Raw genomic sequence first — 18,961 nt, forward strand, 5'->3', positions numbered from 1 at the left:
TCTCCTATCCCAGGAAGCGGTGCTGGCTCTGAGCTCATCTGCTTCTTTGATACATGCAGCCAGAAGCTGACAGATCCTAAAGCTTGGAAAGGCATCCAAGATAATTCCACAGAGCTGGTCTGGGTGTTTATTTGGGATCTGTGGAGGATTTAACAAGCTGTCAGGCAAGAAATGAAAACCCCAAGCAGTGGTGGGAAGGTGGCGGCGGGGGAGAGAGGCAGGAGGGGAAGGCTCTTGATGTGCTCGTACTGCTGTAGAGCTGGGAATTTGCTCACTCCCTGCTCCAGAAAGCAGCACAGCCTGGCTGCAGTGGCATCAAGCCTGAGCTGAAACTCAGTTTCTCTGCATGACTCCTGAGCTCCAGATCTGCTGAAGGCACACAGCTTTTTTATTCAGTGCAGTGAGCTTACGTCTTCCTGCAGCCTACACCGTGGGCCCTAAGAAATGAATGTGTAAATATTTTGTCTCTCACAGCAGCCCAAGGTCATCTTTCTGGAACAGCAAACAGGCACAGAATCCAAAGAAGATCAGTCTGTCATATGAGTAAGGTTAGCATCTGCACTTACAAATGACAAAGGCTATTAATCCTCATGCTGTAATCCCCAAGCTGTTTGCCAGCTGGCAGCAGGAAGATGCTCCTGCTCAACCTACACAGCTATCCATGTTTTTTCACCTTTATAAAGCAGATATAGGTCAATACTGTAGCCTGGATAAAAAACTTAGTAGATGCCATTCATCTCTTTTGGCATTAAAAACCCTCTCGTCTTCACACAAACCCTTTATAAAAATGAAGGGGAAAGAGGAGATCTCTGCCTTGGGCTCTCCCTGTGCCGCTCCCCCAAAACAAAAGACTGAAGGTGAGATTTTTTTTTTCCTCTCTCCTCTGCTCCTGAGTTTGTCCTGGGTGGATGAATTTCGAGATCTCTCTGCAAAACTGAACAATCTTAGCAAAACTCTGTCAATTAGACAGGCCTTTACACCCAGAGCAGAGAAAACCTAATTCCTGCAGAAGAAAAACAAAATTCCAGTAATGAAACCTTTTTTAGTCTTAATTCGGGAACCTGCATAGGATTGCCTATCACAGGAGCACAGACCCTTGAATCCTCTGAGGTATCCCTGGTGGAGCAGAAGGAAGACTGCAGGTGGTGATGCAGGTAGGCTGTGATAATCTGTCATCTCCCACACCAAAAACTGTACAGTCACTGGGTTGCCCTCAGTGAGTATTAGGCAGCTGGGTTTGGAAATAGCTGTGGAAGAAGCACAAAAGCCAGATGGGAGCTGTGAAACTCCACTCAGACCTGTTACTTGCTCATCTCTCAAGGAAATTAGAAAGCAGGGTAGTGTTTTTGTTTGTTTGTTTGTTTGTTTTTGTTTTGTTTTGGTTTTTTTTCTTTAAGACAAATCACAGCTGCTTTGGCAGCTGCAGGTGTGAGGAGCTAAGGATGTTTCCTCTTCATTTTTGTATTTCCTCTGGCTGTAGTGGGGGACATCAAATAGACACCGAACACTCTGGAGATGTTTGTCCCCTGTAGTGTCATTCTCAGTGTGGGCTGATCTTACTGAGAAACAAGAGACAAAATACTGATATTGGCCATGGGTGAGGAACAAGGATTCAGGATTCACACAAAAGCAGGATTCTTCCTGAGCCCCACAACCATTAATTAGCTGTGACCTCCAGGGAAGGCATTTCACCCTGCCAAATACTTCCCTCTCCCTTCATTTCTCTTAGGGTAACATTGCAAATTTCTCTCTTCATTAGCAACTAGGGAAAAAACCCGTATCATTTTGCCAGCTTTCCTCATCCCTGTTGTGTCTTGTTAACACTTTTTCGGCTGCTTTTCCTTCATGCTGTCTCCATCACTGCATCTCCCATCCTCTCATTAACATCTACAGAGGTCTGGTCCAAGGCAGGTCAGTGCCTGGTAGCAATATTTTATGTTCACAGTGCTCAGGATAAAACCTGTCCTCTGATCCCTTGTCACTACGTGGCACCTCAAGCACAAGTTTCCAATTAAACTGGTACCACATCCCTCCTGTATTCCTCTGCTGGCATTGCTTTGTGTCTTGCTGGGCTGTATTCTCAGCTGAAACTTCATTGACTTCTTCCCAGCAGAGAGTTTTGTTTGTCAAGAAGAGTAAATGAAGTAATCGTTTGGTAGACTTAGCATTTAAATACTGTGTGACATTTATATGTGTGTGTATATATAAAAATGTTTTTTTTTTTAATGGCAGAGTGCTGCGGGGCATTTGCATGAAGCACATCTCGATGTATATTTGACTGTTGATTTAAATATATGGTATGTAATAAGTTATTTTTAGTGTGTATTGACTTCTTTCTATATTGGAACAATATACCATCTCTGGCGGGGTTTTGTTGTCTCTCTGTTGCGGCACAGCTGGACTCTGTAGACAGAAGTGTGTCCTTGTCCTCATTCCTCCTTGTCCTCCATGAGGTGGGATTTGTTCCTCCTCAGGAGCTCGGTGGGTGTGCAGACATCGCTCCTGGGGTTTGTGCTGTGAGCCTCCTACTGCATCTCCCTGCTGGTGTTGAGTAGAATATTTAATATTTCTCCTCTCTCTGCTGTCATCTCCTCAGCACAGGATTGGTGTTCAGAGTGATTGAGGCCCGTGGCTGAGGGAGCCCCAGGAGCGATGGAGATCCCAGCTCTCCTTTCCCAGCCTGAGATCACAGAACCACAGAATGGTTTGGGTTGGAAAGGGACCTTAAAGACCATCCCACTCCAACCCCTGCCATGTGCTACCTCCCACTAGAGCAGGTTGCTCAGAGCCCCGTCCAACCCGGCCTTGAACAATTCCAGGGATGAACACCCACAACTTCCCTCGGCAAGCACAAAATTTATCTATAAATTGTTTACTTTAAAAAATAACAGTACAGACAATTTAATAAAAATTCCACATCCTTAACTTCCATTGGTGCAAAAGCAAGGCTTCTAGGGCTTGCATTTATTGTTGAATTATTTTTATGGTACATAAATCTATAAAGGGAGAACTTTTCTTACTATGAAGGTTAAAAAAATCCAAATGCACATGTCTTTTTCTCTTTTGTAAAGTTCAAAGATGAGCACTGAAAATTGTACCTTGAATCTAGTTTCTGGATGGTTGGTATTGACTGGACAGAGGCCACTGGGATGGTGTGAGAATTGTTTCACTTGCTGGGTATGTGATTGAAAGAGATATCTGGAATGCAAAAACTGATAAAAAGATTGAAAACACAAGGAAAAGATGTTTGGATATTCAACTGTAAAACTGGTATGAGTTTATTCTTAGCTTTTTGTGTAGTTGACAATGAAACATTTTTTATTCTACTTAAGTGCTAACATGCATGATCATACAATATATTGCCTCTTGCTAATTATATGCTGCTTTAGGAATACTAATGTCTAGATGATATCTGACTGGAAAAAAAAAATCAGCACTACACCCAGCTTCTGCAGAATTCTGGGCTGAAATTACCCCTGCACACACACAGCTGTCCACACCTTAGAAACAGTCTTATTTTGTTATGGAGAATGCTGCTCTTAGAGGTTTTATCAATAAAACAGAAGCAGATGGCTCATGTAGACATGCAAACCCAACGTATCTTCCTTTTTGTTCTCACTGTGGCAGACCAGTGAATATGCATCCAGGAGAGGGGGATGTGTTGTGTTCAGAACAGGGTTGCAGGAGCCTGGTGCATAATGCAGGACTGGGGAGGGGTGGGAAGTATCTGCCCTGCCTTTGGTCTCCCTGCCCATCCACATGGACACAGGGGCCCTGTGGCAGCAGGCTGGGGCATTTTGGGGGTGGAAGAGATTCCCATGTCCCACTGATGTCTTGGATTGGCTACCTGAAACAGAGGTGAGACAAAATTCAGAGAATAACAGCAGGTATTTATTGAAGGCCTTCACCAGGTACACCTTGGGCAGTCAAAATCCTCCAAGGGGCTACACCCAAGCTGGACAACAGACACCAGTGTTTCATACAGCTACAAGTTTGATCCATTTACATAGCAGGGGCTAATCCTCCAATTACAGTTTCAGGTAATGAAGTAATTTACTCCAAGTTTCCTCCCCCCACAATTCACTATTTGTATCTCTCAGGCCTGAAACAATAATGTGTCCTTGAGTTTCAGGCCTAGAGAGGAATTGTTTTATCTGGATAAAATGGGAGAAGAGCAACTGACAAGCTTTGGGGTTTTAGAGCTATGCACTAAGGCAGTACAGGATCTGGAAAATACAAAAGCCAAATCCTAAAGTATCACCATCGTGTCTCTGCTTCCCTCTGCATGCAGCCATTCAGCCAACTCTGTATGGGAAAGAAAAAGGGCTTTTGACATTGCTCTTCCCTGCTCTCTCATCCAGCCTTGGCAGGAGTTGGGGGAGAAGCCCCTCCAGCCCCCTCTGTGGTGATAGCCAGGACTCAGCATTTCCCCTACACACCAGTGACATGCTGGCACCTGCACCAGAATACACGGAGTCAGTGTCACCAGTGTCCCTGCTCTGTGACACCCTGGCTGTGTGCACTGGGCACAGAGGGATGCCCTCACCAAAGCTGGGGTGGCCACTTGGGGGAAACAAAGGTAAGAGCTCAAATGATGAGCTGGAGAGGTGAAATTGGGTCAACCAACGGGTGTGTCTGTATCTGGCGGCTACTTTTGTTTGCACCTACCTTTGGTGGTGATGTATTTGTGAGTGGTTTAATTCTGGTAGGTTGCAGTTGTAATACCTGCCCACTTTAAGATGGAGAATGATAGAAGCTTAAAAAAATTTCCCAGATTGGTGACTTTGAACTGGGGTTAGTTTGTTCCTCTCAGAATAGCAATGCCATATTTGAGGTAGACATGAGAAACCATGATTTCTGCAGCCCTGCTGGCACCCACAGGGTTGGCTTTCCAGGACCAGCCCTGAAATAGAGTTTCTTTTTCTGGCAACAGTTGGTAGATTCAGTGCTTGGAAACCTCGGCAAAGGCAGCTGATATAAGACATGTCTGAGGACACAGAAAACCCAGCCCAGGGCCCTTCATCTTAAAGACAGTGGAGAAATGGGTTATGCTGGGAGGCTTAGAGAGAAACTAGGCAGTTTGGAAAAACTCACCCTCCTTGGTGTAAAATGGGGATGGAATACATGTTTTGCTAATGACTGATGTTCATGGGTGACCAGCCTCAGCTGAGAAGGATGGTGGGGCTTGCAGGGTGGGCTGGGGCTTGTTCTGGGTTGCAGCAGTCCCCCTGCAACTCCTCCAGGCACAGAGGGAAATCTGCAGAGCCAGGCACTGCCTGCAAGTTGCTCAGGGGTTTGGGAGCTCAGGGGGGAGCTGCTGCCAGGGTCTGAGTCAGTACCAGGGCAGCACTGTCCTGGCTTGGTTTTCCTAACACTGCTTCACCCCCCTTGCATTTTCTGAAAACCACTTAAAATTCTCCCTGCCCAATCACCCTGCCTCAATCCTCCCACCAAGTCACCCCAATCCTCCCCAGTAACCCCAGTGCTGAGGGATGCTGGTGATGGTTCTGGTTCTGCTGGGAACACCGCTGTTCCTGCAGCCCTACTCCGTACTTGTGAGAATATCCTCAGCCCCAGGTGAGTTTTCTCAGGCTGATTCCCATATCAGGGCTAACCAGCACAGGGTTTGTTTCATTCCTGCAGGTAGACTTGCCTGTGAGCCCATGTGAGTTCAGCACACACCATGATGAAACTGCTGGTGTTGAACTCAGGGAGAGGCACCGGGATGTTGGTTTTGGTGCCAGCACTTGGTCAGCTTGGACTAAGTGAGGCTGCCCGTAAATTTGGTGTTAAAAACTCAGGTTTTCTCTGTGCTTGGTGAACAACTCCTCCATGCAAGTGCAAGGGCTTAACACTCCTCTTGCTGCTCCTGCTGGGACACCACTGCTCAGCACGAGCACGTGTGGGCCCTGCTGGGCTCCCGGCTGTCTTATGTTTTATCGTTCTGATTATCCTGTCCTTCCTCCAGCTGCATTTTAATTCTTTGGAATGACTTCATCCCTTGGCGAAGCACCAAGTGCTGTTTTGTAAAGACATCATTTTTTTTTTTTTTTTTTTTCCATCCTAATTTTGACCACTTGGAAAAGTCACATTTTTAATGTCAGGAAACTAAGTTTTGAATTTCAGCAAAAGAGTGATATCATTTTTCACGAGAGGGTGAAAGCATTCCCACTTCTCAATCAGCTCAGTGGAGGCTAAAGCTGAGCTGTCTGCCATCTGTCTCCTCGCCAGCCTCTCTTCCACCACCATCACTTTTTAACGGGTTGGCCAATTTCAATCACATTTGAGAGCAGGGTAACTGTCTCGAAGACAGTTATGCCTCTACAAGTTTTGTCAGCTGGCAGAGGATCATTTCCAGAGAAGCAGAAAGGAGAGGCTTTGATGGCCAAGGGTTGGTGAGCTGGTCCATTGTGACAGCTCCAGCATGTGCTGCCTCTGGTTGAGCTGGTAGTGTTCAAGGGCGCACGGTGGAATTTGGCTGGGGATGTGAGGAGAGTGTAGGGGGTAAAGAGCACAGGTATGTAGGAAAATGGGCTTCATTTTTTCTGCTCGTCCCCAGCTTGTTTTAAAAAGTTTTTCTCAAATGTCAAAAAGTAAAAGAAAAGAAAAATTTAAAAAATGACAAATTTCCTTGTACAATGAATTGGAAGATAGAGGAGAAAAATAGCATTCTACAGAAAGAACAGAAAGAGAAAGAGCTGGTCTGCATTTCAGATGGAGGCAGGATTAGCCTCCCAAGGCATCTGGTCCCTCTGAGGCTGGCCAACCACTGGGAGGCCTGAACAGGGTCCAGAAACTGGAGCTACTCATCTTCATTTGCTGTGACAAGCCAATGGCTGGGAAAGTTTTTGAGGGTCTGTGTTTGCTGGAGGCAGCAGAGTGGGCCAGGCCAAGGATGAAACCTAGCCCAGGATGCAGCTCCTCACATCTGAAACTTCCCAGGTATAAATGCAGAGCATTTTGGGTGCATTTTGTCTTTTGAAAATACCTTCTGCATGCTATGTTTAGAAATGCAGCACCTGTGTAGGTGTAGGTATGTGTAGGTAAATGTGGCCTGAGAGGGCTGGTGCTTTTATACAAACACGTCTTTTGAATGTTTGGTGCTTGGATTCAAAAGGGCACATTAACTTAATTCATTCTTCTTTAACACTTGACTTGAGGAGACATAACTGCTTTGAAATGAAGGAACTGATTTTTTTTTCCTAATTCTGTGAGACAGTTAAAGTAAATGCTAATGTTCTGGGGTTTTATATTTCCAATTGCTCTAAACCATTTAAAAACATGTATTTGTTATAGTACTGAATATGTCAGGCAATCCTTCTTTTGAGAGATTAAAATAAAATAAAAAAGCTGCTCTCCATTGTCTGCCTGTCCAGGTTTTATCTTGTGCTGCACACATTTAAAATCTTATCTTCTCAAATAATATCCCTGTCAGTAGACGCTTTAGTCCCAGTTCATGGGTGTGTTTAATTTCCTCTGCACTAAAACTCTGTGAGAATCATCTGGGCAGTGATTCCTGACCAGGCATCCCTGGTGGATGGGAAAACTCTTCTCCAGACAAGGAGGGGAGGTGATTCCTCGTGCTTCCAATGCAGGAGAGAGGAGATGGGATGGGGTGAGATGGACCATCTTCTTCCTGATGGAGGTCCCTCTGAGTGCTGGTTTACACTGGCAGGGATCTACTTCCCTGCAGTCTCTGCCCCCTTGGAAAGCAGGCAAAGATAAGCAGCTACACTTGGATTGTGGAAGAATTTCCTCAGGGTTGCTCAGGGATAGAAACCCTTCCTGGATCCAGCTGAGGAAACACAACTGACCTTTTGGCTGTAAATTATTGCCTGCTAGTAACTCCTGCTTGTGTGCTGGCAGGAGAAGGGAAGATGTGTCTTTGCAGTAGGAATTGTGTGGAATGTTAAAAAAAATCCAGTAAATATCACAAAGATTGGAATGAGTGATGCTGTCATTCATTCAGCTGTTAGGCACGGAGTAGGTGCTGCTGTGTCTTCCTTTTCTATCTCTGCTTACAGAAGTGATATTACTGAATTAATTACGACGTCTTTGTGAAGAGCTGAAGAATCGCTCAAGTCTTCAATTCAGCAGTAGAAAAAACGTCAGATTCATCTCACAGTAAATTTAAAATTATACCAACCTGAACTACTGCTACTGGCAGCATAATAATAAGGCAGGTAATCAAAATCAATTAAATTCTAGTGCTTTCCTATTGTCCTAGAAAATTCAAATTTGAAATTGGAGTTTCATTTGACTTCTCAATAAAAGAAGCAGAGCTTCACAGATATTTTGAAGTAACTATGTGGCCGTGAGTGATCTTTACTCAAGCTGCAAAGACCAGGGGAGCACACTGAGTACCAAATGCAGCCAGGTGATCCAAGTTCAGGGAAGAACTGATCTGAGGCTTCTGCATTGACATGTGCTAGCTGAGCCTCAGGCTGCCAAGACCCAGTTTGTTAAAATTTGGGTGAGATATTGATCCAGGTGAATGCCAAATGCTCTGTGCCTCCATTCCCGCTGTCTAAGAGGGAGGAGGATAAAGTCTGCTGCAAAATCCTCTGCAGAACCTTCATGGAGCAACCAGAGGGAGGGGAAGTCCCTGTGTCCTTCCAGCAGTGACATGAGCAGATAGAATGTGCACTGGATATCTTACAGATCACAGGGGAACAGGGAATTGCCCAGGAGCTTAAAATGCTGTCAAAATGAATATGTTCCATTGCACCTTGCCTTGTTTTTCACCCTGTCTGAGCCTTTGAGTCACCTTTAGTAGCAGGACGGGAGGTGGCAGTAGTTTTGGAAGTGTTCAAGGTAAGGTTGGATAGAGCTTTGAGCAACACAGTGTAGTGAGGAGTGTCCCTGCCCATTGGCAAGGAGTGGAACAAGATGATTTTTAGGGTCCCTTCCAAGTCAAGCCATTCTGAGGTTCTGTGGGCTGGACTGGTGACTGCTTGGAGAGGAAGGCTGTGGCAGGAACGTGAATCTGCAGGAGTAGCAGTGTCATCCGTGGTAGCTGTGAAGAAATGGACACAGCTGGCAGGTGCAGAGGAAAATTTGTTGTCTAGAGATGTTTCTTCTTGGAGAGAAGTCCTGATCAAAGCCCAGTTTTGGTGCTGGGGCTGATCTAAGCCAGTGTTGTACCAGTAACTCCAGTGCAGCCACTGGCACCAGTCTGGCTTTCCAGGAAAGCTCATCCTGTGCAACTCCTTTTCACTCTGGAAATGACCCACTTCCCCAGGGAAGATCCCTACACTTAGCTGGCTTTTTTTTTTTTTTAATAGATTTCTTTTTTATACCATTCTATCTGCCAGTATTTAGATACTGAGTTAGGTCTTCAGGAAAAGGGATTTCCCCTCTTTCTGCACACTGTATTATATTTACTGACCCCTTTTAATCTTTTTCTATGTGGACCTTTGGGTGTGAGGGTAGGCTGAGCCTGGGATCTCACCTATTGCCCTAGGGAGGGTGGTCAGCAGTCAAATCCCACTGTCTAGCTGAGAGGCAGGAGTTGCCCTACCCCACAGTGACCTGCTCTTTTATTTGGGAGGAGGTCTGGCTTGTTTTGCTGTGCAGCTTTTTTTCCTACAGGAATCCAATTCCTAGCCATGGGATCACGGGTGTAAGGGCCAGGGTGGGACCCAGGGCACCGTGGTGGAACATTCCAAAAGCTCAGGGGGAAAAAAATGGGCCAAGATCTGCTGGTGGGCATGGAGGGAAAAGGGAGAATCATAAATCAGAAGGGAAGAGGAACATGACCCAGTGAGAGAGCAGAAGAGCTGGGCTCTCTGCCAGCAGGAGCGAATTGTACTCCTCTCCCTCCAGCCCTTCCAGGCACTGGGTTGTGTCTCTCCCAATCTCGCCCTGAAGCGAGCAGCGCTCTTGCCCTCTCTCAGTGCCGCACCGAGCCCTGGGCACCTCCCGGCCCGCTCCGCGCATCCTTCAGCCCGCCCTGACGGCAGGTTTTACGGTCCCCCTGCCCGCGCCCTCCCCGAACCCTCCCGGTTCTGGCGTTTCACGTCCCCGTCCTCTGCCGCCAGCCCCAGGCAGCTCCTCACCGCCTGCTCAGCTCTGAGCCGCGGCCTCTGATCCATCCTCCGGCCCGGCCCGGCGCGGACATCCCGGTGGCGGGACCTGCTCCGCCCTCCTCCCCTCTTCCTCCTCCCTCCTTCTCTTCTCCTTCCCTCCCTTCCTCCCTCCCCGCGGCCTCGAGTCGCGCCAGTGATGGAGAGAGCGTCACCGTCTCCTAGCAGCGCTCCTAGCAACGCTCCTAGCAACCGGGCAACATCTGCTCCCGCTGGACCAATCCGCGCGGGGAACATCTGGGCACCCACCTCCGCGGGCTGCGGCCGGGAGGTGATGCGCTCCTCAGTGGCTGCAGGGACCCGCAGGAGCTGCCACCGCCGCCACCACCACCGCCACCAGCACCAGCAGCAGCACCGCCACCACCTCCTCCAGGAGCAGCGAGGGAAGGACGGAGCAGCCCTCCCTCTGGAGCCGGGGCTCGCTGGGTGAGTGCCGCTGAGCTCACAGGGGGCTGTGGGGTTGCCCGCGTCTGCGAGGCGGTGTGGGGCTTTGCTGGTGGGATCTGCTCCGAAGGGTTTGGCAGGTGGCTGCTGGCGTGGAGGAAGTTTTGTGTTTGTTTGGGAGCTCCCGTGGCTTTGCTGCAGCGTGGCAGAGGGAAGAGCTGAGAAGGAGGTTCTGCGCGTCCCGCAGTGCCACGGGCAGAGGTGCTGCTGCTCTGCCGGACTCTGCGAGAGCTCATTTCCATCAGAATCCGCTTTTTACGGTCAGAGCTGAACTCTGAAAAGTAACCACAGCTCTTCTTTCCATTGCCTGTTAGTGCTGTCATCCTCTGGGGTGACACAAGTGTCTAAATATAGTTGTCTTGTAGCTGCGAGACATGAGTACGCGCGCACACAAGATCTCTTTTGCTTTCTCTCTTGCAGGATTTAGACAGGTCTAATTCCGTTCATGTACTCAAAAAAAGGTCTGAGTGTCTCTGGCACACATATGTAAAAGTGCAGAGTTTAGCTATACACATGTATCTGTGATGGTTTTTTCCCCTGAGAGTGGGAGATACTCTTACTACAGCGCGCGAATGCTTCACCCAGAAGGCAAGGCATCAGCCTGGAAAATGTTCTGTATGTCAGGCAAACTCTGAAACGTGCACCCTGTTAAAGGGAAATGGGAATCTGACTTTCCCCAGATCTGTACTGCTCTGCAGGCAGTGTGAGTGTGTATGATAGAAAATTAATGTTGCTACTCAAAATAATGGCATAGTTTTAATAGCAGCCCTTTAGCTTTCCTTTGAGGTTGACAAGAATTAATGGAGAAAATAACGTGCCATTTTAAGAGGTGGTTGGGGTAGAATTAATGTTCTAGCTCCAGAAACATCCGGATATTTAGAGGAACAAGCTCTATATTTGCAGCATTTGCTCTGAGAGGATTATAGCTACACCACTGAAAAACTGAGATTTTTTTCCCCTAATGTTTTATCTACTTTCCTGATGTGTAAAAGGGACTCCAGGAAGCAAGGTCAAAGTTAGAGAATTGAGTGTAACATCAGAACTCTTATTTATCCTTGTTACTAAGCCCTGTGGGGATGCTGAAATAGCACTTTCTCCTCTCGTGGTCCAGCTGCTCGCCGTGTTTGTCCTGATTTTGCCACCTGAGCCATGTGTGTTTCTCCTTGATCCACCACGGCAGGTGACCGTTCAGCAGTGCCGTGCTGCCAGAAATGCTCGCTGAGCCCGTGCGAGGGGGAAATTTTACCAGAACTGCTGAGGTTACCCCAGAAAGACCCTTTGCAGGCTGACTCCACATCCTCAGGTAACTAACAAGTTTGCAAACTTCAGCGGGTTGGGCTGAGTGAGGGAATTTACTGGGATTGATGTCGAAAGGGGGTGAACCTGGAATTACTATTTTATTCTGTTGAGGAAAGCAGTGGGACTGTAAGGAGGGAGACAGGAATAGTCACTCAGCCATTAAGTCTCATGCCTTCATGCCCTCACGAGAGCTAATAAGATGCTTGTGCCTCGTACACATGTGTGCCCAGGGAGAATCTGCAATTAGGGAGATCTGCAGAGCAATCAGCAAGCTAAAAGGCGGTTTTAAAGTGCAAAGCCAGCAGACGAAAGTGCGGCTGGGGCTCCCCACCTCCCCGGGAGTCAATGAAATGGGGCTGGTAAGGCTCGAAATGCTAGAAGGGCTGCTCATCGATGGGCAGCCGTGAGAAATCCTGGGGCTGGCATGTGTTTTCGATCCACATGTTCATCCGCCTGTGGTCTGGTAGCTTTGCATTACCAGCTGGGAATCCTACAGTGGGACCAGTTGCTTGCGCTGCCCTAGGAGAGAAGCAGCAGCAGAGCATGTGAAACCAGGGACACGTTTCAGCTGAGCACCCCCTAATTGCGAGAGCTCTGAAGGTTAGAGACGGGGGAGTTGATCACCGCAGCTTGACAGCGGTCGCAAGGACACGATGATACGTCCTGCCTTGTCAAAGTCACGTCTCCCGCTGACAATAAAGGCCGGTTTCTGCGCGCTCAGAAGCCTCAGGTTTTGTATTTGAGCACGCAAGAGATGCTCAGCGAAGGTCTCCGTCTCAGGCAGCCTTAGCTCGCATATTGATCACTCTCCTGTACGCTGCGATGGGAACCCTGCAGGGCAGCGGCATATTTGAGTCACCACCTCCGTGCGCAGCTTTTGGCGGGGCTGGCTCGGCCAGCCGGCTCTCTGCTCACCCCCTGCAGATGTCTGCATCAACAAGCAAGTAGTTATCGACTCTGACGAGCCCTTTTTCGGCAGGACTGAGCAGGCAGGGAGGAATTGTCCTCCCGAGGAAAGGCAGGGGAGGTGCAGGAGCAGGCAGGTGTGGGGATGCTCCCAAGGGTTCACGTACAAGTTCTGGGACCGGGCTGCTGTGCAGAGCCGGGGCTTGCAGATCCCTCTCTGTTGTCTGAGATGCAAAAGCACAAGCTCAGGTGGTGTTTTTTGGGTTTTTTTTTTCCTGGATACTCAATCATTTTTTGAACTCGGTGTTAGCTCCTGTCTCGGCTAGGCTGCAGCCCGGTGGAAATCTCCCGGCATTAATTCATGCCGGAGGGGGGCTGCTGTCGCTGGGGCGATGCAGGAGCGCAGGTGAAGTGACTTTGCTGGAATTGCAGTTCAAATGGGAAGTTGCCATGATATAAATCTATTTCCAATCCAATTTAGATAAGACGGCCCTCTGTCCAAACATGCCTAATAACTCTGCGAGTACCACGCCACAGAGCGCCATAATTATTCCTGGAGAAATAAACAGGAAAGGGCACATTTTGCTCTGTTTGAAAGTACAATTAAACCCCTTGCGAAGCTCAGTCTGAGAGCTCTAAGCCTGAGACAAAGGCGTCTATTCCCTCACTGCCGCGCGTGGGATTTATATCCCAAACTTCCATTAGCGCTAATGGCAGCTCTCGCCGCCGTGCCCCGATGTGCCGTGCATTCCGAGCAGGCAAACACCGCCGGGGTGAAAACAGCGGGCAGCGGGAGCGGCACCATCGCCCCGGGGCTGCCGAGTCCCGCAAATCGCCCCGAGCCCTTGGGGAGCGGCGGAGGGCTTGCGGCTGAGCGCTGCCGGGATGCTGAACGCGCTTTCCCGACGCTCATCCAGGCTGGAAGGACAAACCTCAGGCTCGGGGCTCAGCTTTGCGCTGGTTGGTCCCCGTGGGGAGATTTGGCCCCGTGCCTTGACTTGTGGTGTAGCGCTGGAGAAAACGTAATGTGATTAAGATGTATCTGTCTCTGAGCTTGAGTGAGGCAGAGGCAGTGACTCATACCACCTTGCCGGAGCTGTCAAAACACTTGGCTCGCGAGAATAGCCTTCTACACAAAAAGCACTGATTCAATATGTTTATATTTAAACAAAACACTAAGGGTCTGATTCACTGCGGCATTACTACAGCCCTGGATGGCTGTAACCCCAGCCAAGCGGCTCCCAGGCACGCACAGAGCCATCGAGTGCTGACTTCCAATAAATGCTAGAGAAAGGCTCGGTCCTTGTGAGCCTCCTGCATGGACAGGGGTCCCTCGAGGGGTTTAGCATCCCTGCTGTTGTTGAGGGCATAGTGCAAGGTCGCAGCTCATGCTCTCGTTCCCCTGAAGCTGCAGAGAGATGTGTGGGCACCAGCAGCAGCCACAAAAGACGATGTTGAAAGTGATGAAAGAGTGGTGGTGGGATGGCAGCTGCACTGATCACAAGAGCAGACCCCCAGCTCCTCTTGAGCAGCCCTGGGATGGGACCTGTGTGCCTCCAGGTGGCTTTCTCACCCTGCAGGTGTGCAGGCAGCACCCTTTCCTTCCCGGGCAGCTGAGCCACCCGTGACAGCCCGTGGGAGCTGCTGAGCTGGGGAAGTGGGTGCTCCAAGCTCTGAAGATTTGGAGCTGCTGGGATTTGCTGACAGATGGTGTGATGTTGAGCAGCTTGGGGCTACTTTGCTCCTCTAGAGCAGTCTTTCATTTAAAACCGGGAACATGTTCCAAGGCAAACTTACAGCCTAGAGATGCTCCTGGTGTTTGCCTGGTCGCTGTTTCCCTTTCTTGCTCCTAAACTAAGTTATGGGTATTGGGGTGAGGGGATTGTCACAACTTTGCTGCTTTAACTGATGTGAAGTCTTTAAGAATTTAAATTCAGTCAACCAAGGGTATGTCCCAGGCTGGTGCTGGACATGAACAGGAAGAGGATGCCGGTTGGGTGCTCAATGAACCCACTGCCGGGATGGTCATGTGTGTCCCTCAGCAAAATACAATTTTTCCGTCTGCTCCTGTCAGCCAGGACCAGCCCCCAGCCCATGGTATGTGCAGAACCACAGCCCTCCTTCCCTCCCAGCCACAGGCTGCCAGTGCTCCTTCCCTCCCCGGGCTCCCTGATGTCTCCAGCACCAGCTGTGCTCAGGAGATGCTGAATTTCCAAGTCAACCTCCATCTCTGGGGCAGGGAGTGAAATTCCCGTGGCCTGGAGCAGCAAGAGAGAGTTTTGCATGGAGCTGCTGGAGCTGCAGAACTGAGCTGAGATGCTCTGCACGCTGTGGTTGCCTGTGCTGCCCCTATGCCCAGGATGATTTTCTGTTTCCACTCCACACAGGCAGTGATAGGGCTGTGCTTCCACCCTTTTCCCTAAAAAACACTAGGGAGCCTATTTTAGCATTTAGAGGTTTGGTTTGAGGGTAAGGATCTACCTGTGTGCTGGGTTTGGCTCCTTTCCCAGCCCTGACAGCCTGGGTGGCAATGGGAATGTCACTTCATCTGTCTGTATCTCCGTCTTCCTCAGAGCAGTGTAAGGAAAACTGTAATGTTCTCGCATCCCGTGGCGCTAGGAGGTAAATGCATTTGTTGCTGTGCTCAGATAACACAGCACAGTGGGGTTTCCACCTAGGAGAACACAGTATCAGAGTAATTAAATATCCAGGCTGCCCAGGTTCTGGCGTAACTCAAATACTGGAATAAAACCTGCAAGCAGAGAAGGTTGCTGCATATGAATTTATATCAGTGTTTGCAGCTACTCAGTGCCAGTGGGGTAGTGAAGACCACAGCCCTGCCTTTCCCCTTGAGAGCTGAGGCGGGTGCTGGGAGAATCTCTGGTGTGCCTGATGATCCAGAGTGACTAGAACCCCATAGCAGTCCTTGACAACCTTGGCAGTGTTTTCCCATCGTAAGAGCAATAGTCCCTCTCCTGGGGAAATGCTGCTCTGAAGTGCAATCCGTGTCCTGATGGGTCCCAGAGCAGAACTGAGGGGTCTTGACTCCAAATAGGGCATTAATCCACCAGTCAGTTTTCTGCACAGACCTGCAGAATCCTTCATGAGAAACCTCCATCCTCATAGATTTGGAATTCAGTGAGAAAATGCAAGAATCCTCTCATGGAAGGATTTCTTCTCCAGTCCTTTCTTGTACCCACAAGAAAGGTGTTTCTTTTGCTGTAGAAAAAGCAAGGGAGAACATATTGCTCATTCCTGCCAGTGAAGGGGAGATGCTGTCAGTCCCTGGGATGGTTGTGTGAGCATCTCACCACTCTCACCAACAGCTAAAACTCAAGGAGCCCCTCATGCCCCATGGAAGGATCCTTCCAGCAACAGGAGGTCTGTGTTCTGGCTTTGCAAGACATTCTGGCTTTTCTATTGTCTCAAGGAAGCTGCCCAGAACCAAATCCTTTATTTCCTCAGAAAATCTAAGTTCAAATGGTCCCATAAGGAGATCCCAATTTGGCAAAGAAAATATTTCCCATAGGACCAGACTTTCAGTTTTCTGTGAAGTGTCTCTGGATATTTTCTTTCCCTGGATTGCCTTTAGACATCAGTATAATAATGGGTAGTGTGTTTTTGTTTGTTTGAGTTTTAAAAAGTACATTTAAAACCAAATAACAGAAATTTGGTATAAAAAGGGGAGTTTGGGAGGAGATTGTGCCTCCCAGAAATGCACATGGCTCCTCATGTTTTCTGGTGAATAGCCAAGCAAAAACCAGTGTGGCTCACAGAGGACCCAGTGCTCACCAGGCTGAGTACCACTGCAATTATGGACCTCACTAAGGTGCTGAATTAGCACCATGTCACCTTTCCAGGGAGATGAGCAAGCTCAGAGCAGGCAGCCAGGCCTGACTGCAGGTGCTCAGAGTGCCCTGGTCCTCTGCAGGGCTCAGCTCTGGAGAAGCAGACCTCCCCTGGGCTCTTGTCACAGGGTGAAAGCCCAATAATTCCTTTTCTTATCCCAAATGTTGAGCTTCCATCCTCTGTGCCCTGAAAAACTGAAACCACCCGGAGAACCAACCAACTCCATCACACTCCCACAGAACTGATGCTTTCCTTATCTTCTGAGACAACACCACCATCTAGTGAATACACTCTGCATTGGTTTTCCGGGGAGCTCCGAGCATGATGTGTGGAAAATCAGAAGCCAACGCTGGGCTCACACACCCCACAGCAGGGCACAGGGTCCCCTGTCCTGCACACAGGTGGCCCCATCCTGCTCCTTCCTGCAGTTCATGGTGACATTCCCTTCTAGGGCATCTCCTGCCGGTTCTGTGGGGCTGTGCTAGCCCCGACACTCCACTCGGCTGCAGGACCAGGAGACCCTGCATGTGCTCGGTGTTGTGGTGGTCACTCCAGAGAGGGGAGAGGGGCTTGCTGTTCTGGCAAGCCTCGGGGTGGCTGTTTCAGAGACAGCTTCACATTTGGCAGCCTCTCCAACTGTTTTTCCAGCAGGCTGAGGGCTGCAGGCTGAGGCTGAGTGTTGTCCTGGCTGCACTCCGTCTCTGGATCCCTCCTTCCCCTGCACACCCCAGACTGTGATGCTGCAGCCACCCTGGCAGCAAGCATTACTGACTTTCTTCTTCCTCTTCTTTTGTGCAGAGCTGATCTGATCGGGGCCTACCAAAGACATTAACGACGTCGAAAGTAGCTTACTTTAAGAGAAAATATGCAGAAGAAGAACATTTACATCAAGATTACCATGAGTATTGTCCAAAAGTGAGTATCTCTCTCTCTCTCCAGACCCCACCCTCCCCGTAGTTTCATCCCTTGATGCTAAAGACCCATCCATTTATCCTCCAGCACCTGATACTACCAGAGGACCGGACTTGTATCCTAAAACTATCTCTCCAGAAACTCCGCTTCCTGGACGACCCCGAAGCCTATCTCCGTAGGTCTGTATTAATTAACAATCTGTTGAGGAAGATTCACCTAGAGACAGAGAGGGAGAGCTATGAATACTTTAAGGAGGCTCCGTGCTATAGGACTGCCTACTCTGACGCACGAAAACGGCTGAAGTTTATGGTGCAGGAGTGCTGTTCCCAGTCGCTCTATTATGAAGAGCTGCACTCGTATCGCATCGTGCCTTACTCTGCAGAGAACGCCGTTTACGGGATGGGCTACACGGGCAGCCACCTGGAGCAAAACTCTCAGTTGCTTATTTATAAAATGAATTAAAGTAGCTGTTAGACCCACTGATGTTTGTTTCTGAATGCTTGAACTGCTTTGTTGAGGTGTTGAGAGATGAGGCACTAATTGCAGATGGGGAGCTAAGTGGAAGGTGCTTTGGATGATGCTCTGCAGCCCCCCGCTGTTAACCCCCGGTGTGAAGCACCTTGCTGTAACACACACAGAGGTGTAATACGGAGGTCCTAACCTGCAGAGACTGCGTGCAAGGCGGTTTGTAGAAACAAAGCTGCACTTTAAGTGACCTGTGTGTAGATACGGATGCTCCAAATCACTTTCGCAGTTAAATTACGCCAGCCCCGGTGCAAGGGGAGCCCCCGAAGCAGTGGAGTAGTCTAACAGTGAGGAGTAAAACACGAGTTATCTGCTGTAAAGGTGTAGACAGAATGTTTCTTTGGGAATTGCTTTGACCGTGAAGGAGTCAGTGCCAAAGGAATCAGTCTTTAGCTTAGGATTTTCAGAGACTGAACTCGCTTACAGACACTCTATACTGAGATTTGCAAGGGTTTGTGGGTTGGGTGTTTTTTCTGGTTTTTTTTTTTTTTTTTTTTTTTTTTTTTTTTTTTTTTTTTTTTTTTTTTTTTAGAATAATTGCATTCACCTTTTACTTATATTATCTCTTAGCTGGTATCTACTTTGCTATTTTAATACGAACCAGAATGACTCACAGGAAAGATTGTTTCTTCAGCCCATCATCGGTGTTCCCTTAACTTCATTTGCCTCTTTCCCTAGCTGTTTCTCTGATACTTCTTTGCATGCTAATTTGCTGTTTGGCCCGAGGTTCACACTGGTGCTAGGGTATAGACAGCAATTTCTTTTTATGTGGACTATAAAAGGCAGAAAAACAATGATAACTCTCATAGATAGAGAATGAATGTATCTGACATATGCTGGTAAGACCTCAGAGGCTCTCCTGATGAAACTGCTCAGCATTAGTAATAATGTTTCAGGTTAAGTGAAATGTCTATTTCAATCTGGGAATTAACTTTAAAATA

At 48.6% G+C, this 18,961-nt stretch overlaps 1 long non-coding RNA gene across 1 annotated transcript; it reads left to right on the forward strand.

The window, feature by feature from the left end:
- Positions 1 to 10,409: 10,409 nt before the first annotated feature.
- Positions 10,410 to 18,477, forward strand: LOC136363213 (uncharacterized). The gene is made up of 4 exons (XR_010743928.1): positions 10,410 to 10,511; positions 11,710 to 11,832; positions 17,382 to 17,498; positions 17,583 to 18,477. It is a non-coding gene; the product is annotated as an uncharacterized lncRNA (long non-coding RNA).
- The last annotated feature ends 484 nt before the right edge of the window (positions 18,478 to 18,961 follow it).

Source organism: Sylvia atricapilla, chromosome 6 (genome assembly GCF_009819655.1).
Source record: "Sylvia atricapilla isolate bSylAtr1 chromosome 6, bSylAtr1.pri, whole genome shotgun sequence".
NCBI classification, from domain to species: Eukaryota; Metazoa; Chordata; class Aves; order Passeriformes; family Sylviidae; genus Sylvia; species Sylvia atricapilla.